The 15,701-nt window shown below is 45.3% G+C and overlaps 1 long non-coding RNA gene across 1 annotated transcript; it reads left to right on the top strand.

Annotated features, from left to right (window-relative positions):
- The first annotated feature begins 78 nt into the window (after positions 1-78).
- LOC309819764 lies at positions 79-14,651 on the top strand. Its single transcript, XR_014296473.1, has 3 exons — positions 79-154; positions 972-1,075; positions 14,524-14,651. It is a non-coding gene; the product is annotated as an uncharacterized lncRNA (long non-coding RNA).
- Positions 14,652-15,701: the final 1,050 nt, after the last annotated feature.

Raw genomic sequence — 15,701 nt, forward strand, 5'->3', positions numbered from 1 at the left:
TGAGAGGTTATTGGCTGAGATGGCTGCGGGAAGCGGGAGGGAAGAAGAATCGGCCGGGGATTCGTGGGAGTGGAGCGGAAGTCGTCTGCTGGCGCGGTTGAGCCGCGTGTGAAGAGGAAGGAGGAGCGTTTGTACCTTTGGCGTCTGTCAGCTGGTGAGCATTGTCGGAAGTTTCTGGAAGGGGGCTCCTGGCCCCTCGGGCCCAGCGGCCTGGGAGACGTTGTGAACGTTTAACTCACTCTTGAGGGGAGACGGTGGGGCCGGTACGCGGCGCACTGAGTCCTGGGACCGGGAGTCGGGCCTGGTTCGAATCCAGTTCTTACACCCTCGGGAGCCTCTGGGGAGGTTTCATGTGGACAGCGCTGTAAGTGGGAGTTCGAGTCCGGCCTTTGCCAGTCGCTACCCGAGGCCACGTTTCCCTGCCCATTGAACAGGGTCGTGAAAATTGACTTTCCTGACTTATGATTACATAATACGTCTAGAAACTTCTCTCCACACTCCCAGGCGTAGGCCGGACCACCGTGGCCCCCAGCCTGGAAGACTCTAGGGACCTCCGCACTCACTGTGCTTCCACCAGCGGCAACATACCTAATTTTACACTTTAGTAACCACGTTAAAAAAAAAGTTTTAAAAAGTTAATTTTAATATACTAAAATTAATATAGCCACAATATCATTTCAACATGTGATCGGTATAAAAAAATACAACAGAGGTATCTTACTTTTTGTTACTTCGTACTAAGGCTTTGAAATCCTGTGTGTTTTACACTTTATACCACATCTGTGATCCGGACCCTGCATTTTCACCGGAAATAGTTTAGGTTTCATAAAATTTACAGTTGAAATGTGGATTCACATACCCAAGCTGTACCCAGCATGCTTAAAAGTTTCCCATGAGCTCAGTCTTCTGTCGGTGTTAAATTGAAATGTTAATTGATGAAAGTTAAGCGACGGGAATGTTCTGTTTCACAGCGGCACTAAGCCACATGCAGGAGCTCGTGATCCCCTGTGGCTTCTGTATTGGACAGTGCAGATCTGAAACAAATTGGATCAGTCACCCCCGCCCCACTTAAAATGTGAGTGGTTTTCTGTTGTTCTCAGTATGAGAATATTGTCTTCAAGACTCTACATGCTTTGTTTACTAACACCCAGCCCCCAACTTCAGTCCAGCCAAACTGACCCTCTTAGTTTCGTAAAAATCTGACATGGCAGCCCCACCTCTTCTTCCAGCTCTTGCCATGACTGGTGCCTTCTTGTTATTCAGGTCACTGCTCAGATGTCCTCTCCTGGGAGAAACCTTTCCAAGGGTCCCCTGGACAGTGTTCAGACTCAGAGTGTAAGCCTGAACAGTACTGTTTCAAGCCACTAGCGCCTTTTTTTTTTTTTTTTTTTTTTTTTTACTTACTAGATTACAGGTTTATTATAGAAGGATCTAACTCAGGAAGAACCAGATGAAAGAGATGTAGAGGGCAAGGTATGGGGAAGGGGGGGTTGTGTGTGGAACTTCCATGCTCTCTGAACTTCCATGCTCTTTGAGCGCGCTCTCTCTCCCCATTGTCCACGTGTTCACCAACCCAGAAGCTCTCTGAACCCTGTCCTTTTGGGTTGTTACGGAGGCTCCATTAGGCATGATTGATTAAATCACTGACCACTGGTGATTGAGCTCAATCTCCAGTCCTTCACCCGTCCCAGAGGTGGGGGTGGGTTGAGCAAGCCACTAGCATTTCCTATCCAGCCTCCTCTGTGGCCTCATGATGCTAGGCATTATTATTATTTTTTGTATCTCTATCTCACATTAAATAAAAAAAAAATTTTTTTTTATTATAAATTTGTTTATTTATTTTTGGCTGCATTGGGTTTTCGTTGCTGCATGTGGGCTTTCTCTAGTTGCGGTGAGTGGGAGCTACTCTTCGTTGAGGTGCACAGGCTTCTCATTGCGGTGGTTTCTCTTGTTGCGGAGCACAGGCTCTAGCTACGCAGGCTTCAGTAGTTGGGGCACACAGGCTCAGTAGTTGCGGCTCGCGGGCTCTAGAGTGCAGGCTCAGTAGTTGTGGCACACGGGCTTAGTTGCTTTGCAGCACGTGGGATTTTCTGGGACCAGGGCTCGAGCCCGTGTCCCCTGCATTGGCAGGTGGATTCTCAACCACTGCACCACCAGGGAAGCCCAGATTTTTTTTCTCCCATTGACACGATTTGGCTGCAAGAAAATTCACATTACAATCAGTTATGATTTCTTGGCTGTCACTGGGCATCCTTGGGAATTTTTGTGACTTGAGAAAATCTAATTTTCAAATTATTTCCAAATGTAATTCGATTGTTTATGAATACAAAATTTGTTGAATGAAGTTGTTATGATATGTTTTCTAGACATTTAATTAAACATTTATTCATTACAACTTCGTAGTTTTCTTTTTGCATCGTGGAACTTTTTTTCCTTTATTCCCAGCCCCAACCTTTTCATAGCCTCTGAAAAGCTCATCAGCCGTAAGCATTATGTCTGTGGTGCTAATGAAGAAAATGGCCCTGTCTATAATGCCTTCTCCCTACAGCTGGCTGAATAATCTTCAGTTGTAAACCAGATCATGTCATTACCCTGCTTAAAACCTTCAAAGGCTTATCATACTTAGAATGAAACTTACGATCTTTACTTTGGCTTAGGAGGCCCTGCACACTGGCTTAAGCTGACCTCTCAAGCCTCAGCTACCAGTCTCCCTCTTGTGACCACTCTCAAGCCCTGTTGGCTTCATTTCCCGTCTTTCAATACACCAAATTTATTCCTGCTGCAGGGTTTTGCACTTGCTGTTCCTTCTGCCTGGAATGTGCTTCCTTCAGATAATTGGGTGGCTGTCTCATTCTCATCATTTATGGTTCACCTCAAATGTCTCTCCCAAAGAAGCTTTCTTGGACCACCCTAGTTAAAGTAGACCTCCATTAATTACAAAAACCTGCTTTATTTTTTATCTTAGGAGCACTTACCAGAATCTGTAGATATGTTGATTTTAATTGTGCTTCTTTTTTTTGGCCGCACGGCTTACGGGATCTCAGTTCCGCTATCAGGGATTGGACCTGGGCCAGTGGAAGCGCCGAATGCTAACCACTAGACCACCAGGGAACTCCCTAATTGTGCTTTTTATCTCTCATCATCCCTCTGTAGACTGAAAGCTGGTTGAGGACAGAGATCTCACTTGTCTCACACTGAAGTCTCAGTGTATTGCCAGAGCTTAGCATAGGAAGTCTTCAATAAATTTTTTTTTAAAGTGTAAATCCATATAAAGACTTAGCATAGTACCTGGAATGTGAAGAGTACTCCATAAACACCATAAACGTGGACTGTTAGTAGCGCATAGTAATTAGGAGATAAGTCATCATTTTTCTTATGTAGTATTTCAGGTGCACTCACACTCAAAAACAAGCATAAGGAATGCCATGACAAATATGTTTTTACCCATTACCCAGCTTAAGAAGTAAAACATTAGCGATGCAATTGAAAGGTCTTATATACCCCTGCCTGAAACCCGTTCCTCTCCCCTTTTTTTCAGATGTAACTACAATCCTGGTTTTGGTGTTTATTTTTCAGTGCATGTTTGTATATCTTTAATATGTGCCTTTAAACTATGTATAGTATTGTATGTCATGTTCTACAACTTTATACAAAAGAGTCAACTATAGCAGGCCTGAGACTGCTCTCCTTAGAAAGGCCTGTTTGCAAGGTTGGCCCTTAGTTGGTGTCTAGGAACTTGGATTTCAGGAGGGTTCACACCATTCCCTAAATAATACAAGGGGCTCATGGTGCCTAAACTGTACAAACAATGTGATTTGTGTCGAACACCTGCTTTCCTTCTGGAGTCTGGAAGTTTGGTACTTGACCAGCTGCCCCACCCGCCCCCCACCCTAATACCCTGGGCACTGTATCTCTAAGGAGCTTTCCTGGTGGACAACATTTCACACGTGTTGTCACAGCTCTGCTATAGGAACTAAGCACGTCCTTTGTAACTCCACTGGGAGAGGACTCTTGGAAGCTTGTGCCTGGTTTCCTCCAGACTTCGCCCCATGCACCTTTTCCCTTGGCTGATTTTGCTTTGATCCTTTCACTGTAAGAAATCATACCCTGGGGAATTCCCTGGTGGTCCAGTGGTTAGGTCTCTGAGCTTCCACTTCAGGGGGCACAGGTTCAATCCCTGGTTGGGGAACTAAGATCCCACATGCTGCATGGTGTGGCCAAAAAAAAAAAACAAATGCATAAACCAAAACAACAACAACAAAAAAGAAATCATACCCTGAGTAGGCTATATGCTAAATCCTGTGACTCCTCCTAGTGAGTCAGGGATGATCTTGGGGACCCCCAACACAGTATCATACCACATATATCCTGACAGGGCCGGAACTAGGATGAGGAAAGCAAGGGCACAACATTTAAGGAGACACACCCTCCAAGTCACACAAGTGCCATCCTGTACCTGCATGACTCTGAGGGTGAGTGCCTCCTAAAATTTTCATTCTAGACACCTAACTTGCTTCACTCTGGTCCCAGCCCTACCTTCATTTTTTCTTTTAATTAATTAATTAATTAATTGTGGCTGCCTTGGGTCTTTGTTGCTGCGCGCAGGCTTTTTCTCTAGTTGCGGCAAGTGGGGGCTACTCTTCGTTGCAGTGTACGGGCTTTTCATTGCGGTGGCTTACTCTTGTTGCGGAGCATGGGCTCTAGGCATGCAGGCCTTAGTAGTTGCCGCACATGGGCTCTAGAGCACAGGCTCAGTAGTTGTGGTGCACAGGCTTAGTTGCTCTGCGGCATGTGGGATCTTCCCGGACCAGGGATCGAACTCGTGTCTCCTGCATTGGCAGGCGGATTCTTAACCACTGCGCCACCAGGGAAGTCCCCCAGCCCTACCTTCTGAAGCTGCTTTTTTGGGGTCAAACATAATGCTTTTTTTAAAAAAATAAATTTATTTATTTTTGTCTGTGTTGGGTCTTCGTTGCTGTGCGCAGGCTTTCTCTAGTTGCGGCGAGCGGGGGCTACTATTCGTTGCGGTGCGTGGGCTTCTCACTGCGGTGGCTGCTCTTGTGGAGCACGGGCTCTAGGGTGCGCGGGCTTCAGTAGTTGTGGTACGCGGGCTTCAGTAGTTGTGACTTGCGGGCTCTAGAGCGCAGGCTCGGTAGTTGTGGCGCACGGGCTTAGTTGCTCTGCAGCATGTGGGATCTTCCCGAACTAGGGCTCGAACCTGCGGCCCCTGCATTGGCAGGCGGATTCTTAACCACTGTGCCATCAGGGAAGCCCCGAACATAATGCTTTTCAGAGGTATATATATGACACGTGTATAGCTCTAGTCGTTTATTTTCACTGGTGTATGGCTGTGCTGTCTGATGTAGTAACCATTAGCCACATGTGGCTATTTATATTTCAGTTAATCAAAATTAAATGAAAAATTCAATTCCCCAGTCACTTAGCCACATTTCATGTGTTTAATAGACACTTGTGGCTAGTGGTTACCACATTAGACAGCTTAGATAAAGAATACTTCTGTGATCACAGAAAGTTTTGTTGGACAGTATTTACTTATCCATCTACCTCTTGCTTGGTATTTAGCTTGTTTCCGGTTTTCTACTCTTACAAACAGTGCTGTAATGTTTATTGTTGTGCATGGCTCTTTGTGTACACATGCAGGAGTTTCTCTAGGCTACATACCTAGGAGTTGAATTGCTGGGTTTGGGGAATATTCACCTTTACTAGATATTGCCAGTTTGTTCTTCAAAATGATTGTTCCAGTTCTCACTCCCACCAGCATTGTTGCTATTGCTCAGTGTCCTTATCCATACTTGCTATTGTCAGACTCTTACATGTCTGTCTTTATGATGGGTGTGAATTATTGGTTTCAGTTTGCATTACCATGATTAATAGATTGAGCTTTTTTCATGTTTATTTACCATTTGCCTTTCGTGAATTGCCTGTTCATATCTTTGCCCATTTTCCTGCTGGATTGTCTTCATCTTACTGAGTGCAGGAGTTCTTACATCTGAGGCATGCCTTTTCATTTGTATGGTGTCTTCTGATGTTCAGAATTTATTATTATTATCATCATCATCATCATTATTTTAATGTCATCAGAATTATGAATCTACTTGTAGTTTGTGTTTTTTTGTGTCTTGCTTAAGAAATCTTACACTGCAATCAGTAAGATATCCTACTGTATTTTCTTCTGGAAGGTCTACTTTTCATATTTAGCTTAAAAAACAAACAATCTGGAATTTATTTTTGTTTATGATGTGAGGTAGGTTTAATTTTTTTCATTTGGATAACCACGTGTCCCAGCTCCATTTATTGAGTAGTCCAGTGGTTCTCAAAATGTGATCCCCTGGGGATCCCCAAGAACCTTTTAGGGAATCCATGAGATAAACTATTTTCATAACAATTCTAAGGCATTATTTGCCTTTCTCATTTGTGCTGTGTTGTCTGTGCACTGTTGGTACAAAAACAATGGGTAAAACTTCTGGCCCCTTAGCAGGAAACAGTGCAGTGTCACCATATTGTGGTAGTGGTTGTCATTGTATTCCTCACCACCACACACACGCTCAATGTTAAAACAGTTTCACTTAAGAATGTCCTTGAAGAAGCAGTGAAAGTAGTAATTGTGTTAAAGCTTAGCCCTACAGCAGGTCTTTCTAATATTCTGGGTGGTGAAATGCGACGCTTGCATAGAGCACTTCTGTCGCATGCTGGAGAATGATGGTAGTTGAGGTAATGCACAGTTGTTTGAGTGGAGGTGGAACTGCTGACTTTTTTCATGAACACAGTTTTTACTTGAATAATTGCTAATTATTAATTATTCAGACTAGGATATATGCTATGTATTTTCTCAGAAACAAATGCAGTGAGTGGTCACTTGGAGGAAAATTAACAGTGTGTTGCCAATGATAATATTTGAGCTTTTAAGCAAAACTTAGACATTTAGGAAACTTTTATTCACCACCATCAGCCTGACAACTTTTCAATATTTAAAGGTTTTCCTGATGAGATCAGTGGTGATATTATTAACAGATATATTTTAAAAATACTGTAGAGTGAAATGTAATAACTCAGCATATCAATATTTTCCTAAAGACCAATGCATGATGTTACAAAATCAGTCATAAAAGATCAATTAAAATTTGTAAGATAGACCAATGGGTTTCAGTGTAACAGAGTATGAAAAGTTTATTGATACAGTTTCATATTCAACATTGTAACTAACTTTAATACACCACCACTTGTTGAGTTTTGGTATAGTAACAAAGTAAAATATCCCCAATTAGCTGAAAAGGCTATGATACTCCTCCCTTTTCCAACTATGTATCTTTGTGAGGCTGGCTTTTCTTCACATACGTCAACCAAAACAGCATATTGCAACAGATTGATTGCAGAAGCCTGATGTGAGAATACAGCTGCCTTTCATTACACCAGACAGTAGGAGTTTTACAAAAATGTAAAACAATGCCATTCTTTGCACTACTTTGTTTTTAAAATATGCATATAGTTACTTTTTAATAAAATAGGTTATTTATTTTAACATTTAATAGATTTATTAACCAATTTAATTTAGTTAAATATTTAAAAATTTTGCTCAGTTTTAATTTCCAATTCAGTAAATATAAATAATCTCTATCCCCATAAACAACAGCTCATTAGGGTCCCCATTAATTTTTATTTTGCGGTACTTGGTCCTCTCACTGTTGTGGCCTCTCCCGTTGCGGAGCACAGGCTCCGGACGCGCAGGCTCAGCGGCCATGGCTCACCGGCCCAGCCGCTCCGCGGCATGTGGGATCTTCCCGGACCGGGGCACGAACCCGTGTCCCCTGCATCGGCAGGCGGACTCTCAACCACTGCGCCACCAGGGAAGCCCCACATTCATTTTTTAAAAAAAGATTTAATTTTTTTTTTTAGAGCAGTTTTAGGTTCATGACAGATTTCTCATATACCTCTCCCCCTCCCACATGCATAGTATCCCCCATCATTAACATCCACCACCAAAGTGGTGAATTTGTGTACAATTGATGAACCTATATTGACACATCATTATCACCTAAAATCCACAGCTTACGTTAAGGTTCACTCTTGGTGCACATTCTATGGGTTTGGATAAATGTATGACATGTATTCATCATTACAGTATGATACAGAGTATTTTCACGGCCCTAAAAATCCTCTGTGCTCCTCCCAGTCATCCCCCTCCTTATCCTCAGGAATTTTTAAAAGGGTAAAGGGATCTCAAGAACAAAAAAATATAAGATCCTCTGGATTAATCCATCCTTTTCCTAGTGATTTGTAATCTCTGCCTAGAGCAAGTTTCTATCTAGTCACAGGTCTCTTCCATTGGACTTTTTGTCTCTTCCTGTGCCAGATACCACATTGACTTAAATATTACCACACTATAACCCGTCTTGGTAAGGCTAGTTCCCCACCTTGTTCTTTCTTCTTCCATTTGTGCTGGTTATTCTTGGTCTTTGTTCTTCCGTAGAAAGTGGGGCACACAAATACTTTTTCCTATTACAAAAGTAATACATATTAATGCAAACAATTTTTAAAATACAGAGTTGCGAGAAAGTTAAAATTACCCTGTTAATATTCTGGTGTATAGCTTTATATTCTGCATATATTTTATTATTATTTTTTAAAGTCAATTAAAAATTATTTTTTCTTTTTTTAAAACGTTTATTTTTTGGCTGCATTGGGTCTTCGTTGCTGCACGCTGGCTTTCTCTAGTTGCAGAGAGATGGTGCGCGAGCTTCACACTGCGGCAGGTTCTTTTGTTGCCGAGCAGGGGCTCTAGGCACGTGGGCTTCAGTAGTTGTGGCGCGTGGGCTCAGTAGTTGTGGCACTTGGGCTCTAGAGCGCAGGCTCAGTAGTTGTGGCGCACAGGCTTAGTCGCTCCGCGGCATGTGGGATCTTCCTGCACCAGGGCTCGAACCTGTGTCCCTGCATTGGCAGGCGGATTCTTAACCACTGTGCCACCAGGGAAGTCCCTGCATATATTTTATATTTATACACACATATACACATACACACATACACTTGTATATATACACAGTTTCATATTTGTATACACACACTTTTTGTATATACATGCCATCAAAACAAAAGTAAGGTCATACTTTACCCTGTTTTTTATATCTAGGTTTTTACCCTTAGTATTATTATGAATATATTTCCACGTCCTTTAGTGTTCTTCTGCATTATCATTTTGAATGGCTGCATGGTATTCTGTTTATGGATGTGCATTATTTATGTAACAGTTTTCTTTGCTAAAATTTTAGATTCTCTCTTGTGTTTCACTCTTAGAAGCCTTACTACAGCGAACTTTTCTTGTCGCTGTCTTCATGCACATGCATGGTTCCTTAGGATCAATTCCCAGGAGAGGACTGGTTGGCTTAAAGTGAGGGCTTCAGTTGTGAGAAGCTGGGATCACTTGGACAGAGGCAAAGGTTGATGGAAGACAGTGGGGCAGGACAGACAGGAAAGAGTAGTGGTTGCAAGGGTTTTGGTCAAGGTGAGTCCCAGTGAAGTAAGAAGGGATATAAATGGGGGAGGGTCCTGTCATCACAGCTCATTGCCATGACTGAGATGTTTGAAAGGGTAAGAGAGAAGCAGAATAAGCCTGAGGATATTGTAGGGATAAAGGAGTAGCCTCAGCCTGGCACCCCTAGGCCTTCCCAAGAGTTCACGGGAGAGAGGAGGTTTTCTCAACGGCAGAGGCTCCAATGCTTTGAAGCCTTTGGGGATCTGAAGCGAATCCTCTGTTGCTCTGCATTAAGACCTTCCCTCTGGCTTAACTCACGTGAGTCCACTCTGGACAATCCTAACATACTAGCTACATAGGGACCATCAGGGTGTGGCATGATTAGTGGGCATCTCTGATGTGGGGAGCCAGATAGTCAGCTTCCCTTAGTGAATGCCGAGTGGGGTTGGTGGGCAGCGATGGGGCCTGGGCAACTGCAGCTGGGTGCAGACAGCCCTCAATGCAGCCCCTGGGACAGGAGGACCAAGATGGAGGCCTGGTCCATCTTTCTCTTACTAGCTGAGTGAACACGGGTATGTTCCTGAACCTTTCTGGGCTTCAGCTTCTGCAGTTGTATATTGGAGCTAACTAAAACCTGCCTCACTGGGTGGTTGAAAGGATTAAATTGGACAGCATATGTAAAGCGTCTACAGGGTGTGGGCACTTTGAACTGCATAGTAATCTTATTTTTTTGAGTAAGTCATTTACTCACCCTAACTTCAGTCTCCTCATCTGATATATGGGGATAATATATATCTTGTGATAATTAAATAAGATGAAATGTAGGAAAGAGCTTTGAAATGAATATCAACATAAATGTTACTGTTCCTGGGCACGTGCTAATGGTTGCCCCAAGTGTGTACAGGTGCCACTAACAACCACTGAGGGTCACAGGTTGTCAGGCACAGCAGGTTTCACTGTGTGGGTAGAGGAGTCGGATGTGTACAGTGCCGGGAAGGTAAAGGACAAAAAGGTGGAAGAACTGGCTGTGTTCTCATCTTATGCTAGGATAAAATTTCAAAGTCAGAGCATGAGGTCAAAATCATAAATAATTAAGTTTACGCTTAAAGCTCCTGAATTTGCTCACAGAGCATCTCTCTGTAAGTCTAGTAGAACCAGTTCCTCTTCAGCATAGGATAGGGTTGGGCACCAGCTAAATTGCTGAACTTAGATTTCAGGGCCATGCTGAAGTAACAACAGCATCGCACAGTGAGGGGTGCATGGGAACTGAGAGCAGCTGAGGGAATGGTCTTAACTCTCATCTCAGGCCTACTCTGGGTCCTGTGCTCCATTCAGCTGTGTGTCCTTTCACAGATATTTATTGAGCACCTAGTGTGTGCCAGACACTGTGCTAAACAGTAGGGAACAGCAGTGAAAAAACAGACCATTGTACATTATTTTCTGGTGGGGGAGGCACACAATAAACAAGCAAAAAAGGCAGTTTGTGAGATGGGAGCACTATGGGAGACAAAGCAAGACAGGGGTTAGGAAGTTCTGGAGTGGCCAGTTGCAATTTAAATGGAGTAGCCTGGGAAGGCCTGCTGGGAAGCTCTTATTTTCATAAGCCCTAAAGGGAGAATAGGTGAACCCTAGGAACAACCAGTGTAAAGGCCCTGAGGCAGGCAGGAGTTGCCTGCATGTTTGTGGACAGTGAGCACCCCAGTGTGGCTGGAGTGGAGGGAAGGAGGAGAGCCGTAGGGATGAGATCTGATGCTGTAGGGCCTTGTGGGCCATTGTGCTGACCTTAGCGTTTCGTCTGGGTGAGAGAGGAGGCCTTGGAGAGTTTTGAGCAGAGGAGGGACAAAAAATATGCTTACTGAGATCATTCTGTTTTGTGTGTCCCCTGAAGAGGGACAAGGGAGCTAGTTAGGGGACTGTTACAGTGGTCCTGGTGAAAGACAGTGGTGGCTTGAACCAAAGTAGTGAGAACTAGTTAATTCTGGGTATTTCAAAGTTAGAGGCACTACTGCATCTACTGTCAGATTAGATATGGGGTATGAAACAATGAGTGAGTTCAAGGGAGGCTCCAGGGGTCTTATCTTGAGTCTCAGGATGGACTTGCCGTTAATCAAGGTGGGGAAGCCTGTGGGAGGAACTGGAACAGTGGTGTGTGTATACATGTGCGTGGAACTGGGTTTAACTTTGAGATCCTACCAGACACCCAGGGGGAGATGTGGAGTGGGTAGTTGGATGTAAATGAATCTGGATCTCAAGATGGAAGTTCAGGCTGGAGCTCTACATTTGGAAGTCATCAGCATAATAGATAGTACAGCTGACACTTGAAAAATGCAGGGGTTAGGGGTGCTGACCCCTGTGCAATCAAAAATCTATGTATAACTTTTTTTTTTTGGCTACACTGTGGCATGCGGGGATCTTAGTTCCCAGACCCTGTGCCCCCTGCAGTGAAAGCATGGATTCTTAACCACTTGGACCACCAGCGAAGTACCTCCATGTATAATTTTTTTTTGGCGGTACGCGGGCCTCTCACTGTTGTGGCCTCTCCCGTTGCAGAAGACAGCCTCCGGACGCGCAGGCTCAGCGGCCATGGCTCACGGGCCCAGCCGCTCCGCGGCATGTGGGATCCTCCCGGACTGGAGCACGAACCCATGTCCCCTGCATCGGCAGGCGGACTCTCAACCACTGCGCCACCAGGGAAGCCCCATGTATAACTTTTGACTCCCCCAAAACTTAACTACTAATAGCCTACTGTTGACTGGAAGCCTTAACCATAACATAAACAGTCAATTAACACATATTTTGTATATGTATTATATGCTGTCTTCTTACATGAAAGTAAGCAATAGAAAAGAAACTTACTAAGAAAATCGTAAGGAAAATACATTTACAATACGGTACTGTATTTATCAATACCGAAAGCGTACATCATTTATTTATGAGATGAATCGTCTGTCAGTACCTACATCAATAAAGTCTTATAAAAAACACTGTAGATATTACACATATTACTAACACTAGACATCAAAAATGAAAAGAAAATGTGAAAAAGAAATTCATTTTTATTTACAGGTATGATGATTCATGCACTGAAAATGAAGAAGCAGCAATATGATTGCTTTATGGTAGCCTAGTGCAGTCGATGGGGCTGTGTACGGTTTGTCAGTGTGTGCATAAGTTTTGATACATTTTAACTTTTTATAATAGATATGTGTGTATTTTATGGTAGTAAATGATAAAATAGACTAGTATCTACATATATTCTGTGCATTCATGACATGCCTCTTAATTTTTTTTGAAGGTTTCGAGGTTACATGGTTCATTTGCGAGTTTTTTCCAATTGTCGCAGATCTCCAAGAATTTTTCCAATATACTTATTGAAAAGAATCCTCATCTAAGTGGACCTGTGTGGTTCAAACCTGTGTTGCTCAAGGGTCAGCTGTATTTAAAAACCATTTAATGAGATGAGATCTCCCAGGGGGTGAGTGTAGGTAAAGGTCCAAGGCTGAGCCCTTGGGCTCGCCAACATTAAGAGGTCAGGAGATGAGAAGGAACCAGTGTGGAGACTGGGAAGGAGTAGCTGGGGAGTGGGGAGGAGGAATGGCTGAGTGCGGCATCCTGGACACCAGTGTTGAGGGCAGAGGGGCATGGAGAGAAGTGCTTGCACTACTTGGTCATTCCTCTCTCTGAGCACTGTGAGAATGTGAAATACACATGATGCAATTCCACTGTGCTGTCATGACCGAAAATGCACCATTCCAGTAACGTGTGGGAGTCTAGAAATAGCAGCTGGAATCAGACAGGCACGGCATACAGTTCCTATGCTATGCTCTAATATAGCCTGTGGACCGAAGTCCAGGCTGAGAAGGGCTTGAGGCGCAACATGGCACAGTGGCCTGGCCCACAGAGACTTGGATGTGCATCCAGGTGCTATAAGCCTCAGTTTCTCCATCTGTAAAATGGAGCTCGAATAACCTCCGCCCAGAGCATTTATGAGGATTCAGAGAGAAACTGCACCTGCATTGCCTAGCAGGCCCTTGAATCTACCAGGTTCTATAAACATTAATGATTCTGTGACTCACCAGTCCTCTGCTGTGGGTTCTAAATGCGGCAGTGCAGGTTCCTCACTCGGTCCCAGCCTCACGGGGATGCTCCGTGCAGATCCACTCACCTGTTTCTTGCCTCCCCCCGCAAATGAGTCACGCTACTCTTGTCATTCCAAGAAATCTTAATTTCTTTATTGTTTGATTTTTTTTTGACTCAACAATTTTTTTAAACTTTTTTTTCTGAAACGTTCTTGTTGTTATGAGCCTTTTGTTTTGTTCTCGTTAAATGCACTCGACCCAAAATTGGTTTGGCATATCGAAAAGGAGACCAAGGAGGGACTGGGGGCATGGGAGAAGAGGGAGGAGGCCCAAATGGACAGAGAGAAATTGAGGGTAAGAGAAGGGGAACACAGAGACAGTGAGAAAGACACAGGGAAAGAGGTGGAGACACAGAGAAAAAGGCAAGGAAAACCAAAACCAAAGCCAAAAAACCCCCACCAAACCCAGAGAAAAATAAGATTTGAAAGCAAATGAATTCAGGAGCCCAAGAAAGGGAGTAGGAGAGGAAACCAAGACCCTTCCTTCTTTATACCGTCCCAGCTGGAGTGGGGGCATCAAGGCACCAGGTCTGGTTGGGGTGGGGGGACACCTGGGCTCTCGGGGTAGCTTTGTGCTGGACTGCAGTGGTTTCCAGCCCTACCAGGGGGCCCTGCCACACAACTCTGAGGCCTGGGAATCCACCTTGGCGATTCTGGCTGGAATGGGAACCAAGGGGCCCGCTGTACCCTCTCTCTCCCTTTGACTGTCAGAGTCTGGAGAGATAAAAGGAGGACTGGGCAGGGGAGAGGACGCAGGAGTTCCCCTGGGAACTCCCCCAGCCCACCCTCTCTTCCAGACCTCTTTGCTGGTCAGAGGCATTCTCTGACTCTAGCTGGGCTGATGCCTGGGCCGGGCCCACTCTTCCATCTACCCTTGTCTCCCACCATCTCTTCACAGGTCTCCAGCCACCCCTCCCCAAAGAGGAGTTCCTGGCCTAGTGAAGCCAAGGAAAGCCACGGAGCTGTCTCCTGCCCTCCTCACAGAGCCATCTGCGCAAGACCGTTCCTATCCTTACTTCACCTGCCCGTCCAGACTCACCCATGGTCTGGTGAAACGGGTTAAACTCCCTACCAGAAAACAGATGGAACCCACCTTTACCTTCTCCCTACGCCTGTCCCCCCATGTGGGACAAACCACCATCTTTGGGTCTGGCCCCTTCTCCCCTATAACTGATGGGGACAAGCCAGCCCTAGCTCCTCAGGAGAAGGGAGGGGCTTTTTAGCAGCAAAAAGGGTCCCTCCAGCCACCTATCTGTCCCTTTCCCCCAGTTCCTCCCCGGAGTTCCTCCCCATTAACCCAAAGTTCATGGCAGCAGCAGGCTGAGACCCGAAGATGTTTGAAAACTCATGGCACTTGTGAGAAAAGAGGGAGGGACAAAAGAGATGAGGGGTCAGAGCAGAGGTGGAGGGCCACCCCTGGGGAAATGGCAAATGACAGGGCTGGGCTAGTATGGCAGTGGGACTATGCTACCCCCAAAGAGTTGGGGGGAGGGTGTTGCTGGGAAGGCCAGGGTGACAGACTGGAGAGGGGACTGGGAGAGGTACTCAGGAGACATCCCAAGCCTGGAGCTTCCAGCATCTGCAGGTTTGGGGTTGAACCCTCTGAACATGGGTGTCCTGACCCCAGCCAGGCCCTGGTACCTGGCTTTGTCTCCCCTGCGGGGGCGTGTTGGGTAAGGAAGGCAGTCTCTCACCTCTCACCTCCCCACCCCGTGAAGGAGAACCACCTCACCGCCCCCAGCCCTCCCTCCTCAGTCATCTGTCAAACCCTGCTGCCCTCATTTTCCTTCCCCTCTCAACTTCTCTAGGCGGGAAATCGGCCCCTTCCTCCCAGGCCGAGTCCCAGAAGCAATGTACAAGAAGCAGGAACTCCAAGGGACAGCGCAGCCACCTTGGCAAAAGCATCTTTGGGTGTGAGGGTGCCTCCCCCGGGCCAGTGGGGAGGGGAAGGGGAGACAGGCCCCAAGTCCTGGGGCAGGCAGTGAGGTACACGCCCCAGGAGGGCTGACTGAGGCCAGGGAGAGGCGGATGAGGGAAGGAGGCAACAGAAACGGGTGCCGGGTGCCGGAAAGGAAA

The sequence above is a fragment of the Grampus griseus genome (genome assembly GCF_964374135.1).
Source record: "Grampus griseus genome assembly, chromosome: 3".
In the NCBI taxonomy this organism is placed as follows: Eukaryota; Metazoa; Chordata; class Mammalia; order Artiodactyla; family Delphinidae; genus Grampus; species Grampus griseus.